The sequence below is a fragment of the Otolemur garnettii genome, unplaced genomic scaffold (assembly GCF_000181295.1).
Source record: "Otolemur garnettii isolate 467f Iridium unplaced genomic scaffold, OtoGar3 scaffold00045, whole genome shotgun sequence".
Classification (NCBI taxonomy): domain Eukaryota; kingdom Metazoa; phylum Chordata; class Mammalia; order Primates; family Galagidae; genus Otolemur; species Otolemur garnettii.
In genome coordinates this window covers 9,578,320-9,579,527 of record NW_003852440.1, presented here as the reverse complement: position 1 = coordinate 9,579,527, position 1,208 = coordinate 9,578,320, and positions in this window count along the sequence as shown.

The following is a 1,208-nucleotide window of genomic DNA, read 5'->3' as shown; positions in this document are numbered from 1 at the left end:
GGTGGAATTCTTGCTGAACTGATGAAGCAGGGTTTTGGGCCAAGACTGGATTTTACAATAAAGTTGCACAGATGGGCCTATGAAAAGGGTCAGGTGCCAGACTAAAATTTGGCCAAGTGAAGAATTCTTGTCCATGATTATTCCTTCTGGCAGGGCTAGCTAGGTAAGAGTTTGAGTTGGAAGGAACCCAGGAGTCCAGGGCTCACACTGTATGAATGAGAACTCTGAGGGGTTAAGGTTTGCCCGAGTCACCATGGGCTGAAGGAAGAGCCCACACTTGCTCACTCACTAGAGCTGCTCAGGACATGAGTCCCTCGCCTGCTTGACACCCCACCCCTCTGCTCTATGCTGCATTGGCCTTCCATCGGAGAGAGGGAGTCTCCTGGCCCTAGACACATCGGAGCCCCGTGACAGGGAACACCAAGGATCCAAGTAGGCCAGGGAAGAGCTTTGAAGCCATGAAGAGGATTTTTGGGAGCCATGGGGTGCAACAGTAAGTGGCCTAACTGAGCAGCTTCCTTGGAGAGTGAATTGATATGACTGAGGGATTTTTAAAATGATGCTTATTGGAGTATTTCCACCCAAATTTAATAAGTGAGGAGAGCCTATAACCCTATTATATAAATATAAACAGTTAATATTGTGGAAGATGCCCCTCTTGAGTTTTCTCTGTAAGTACACACGTATTTATCTTTTTAAGAATAGTGGCATCTCCAGTCGAGGTGGCTTATGCCTATAATCCCAGCAGTTGGGAGGCTGAGGTGGGTGGATCACTTGAGCTCACAGGTTTTTTTTTTGTTTTTTTTTTTTTTGAGACAGAGCCTCAAGCTATCCTGCTGGGTAGAGTGCTGTGGTATCACAGCTCACAGCAACCTCCAACTCCTGGGTTCAAGCAAGTCTCCTGCCTCAGCCTCCCAAGTAGCTGGGACCACAGGTGCCCGTCACAATGCCCAGCTATTTTTTGGTTGCAGCCATCATTGTTGTTTTGGTGGGCCTGGGCTGGATTCAAACCCACAGCCTTAGGTGTATGTGGCTGGAGCCTTAGCAACTTGAGCCATAGGTGCCAAGCCAGCTTACAGGTTGAGACTAGCCTAAGCAAGAGTGAGACTCCCGGCTTGGCGCCTGTGGCTCAAGCGGCTAAGGCGCCAGCCACATACACCTAAGGTGGCGGGTTCGAATCCCCAGCCTGGGCCCGCCAAACAACAATG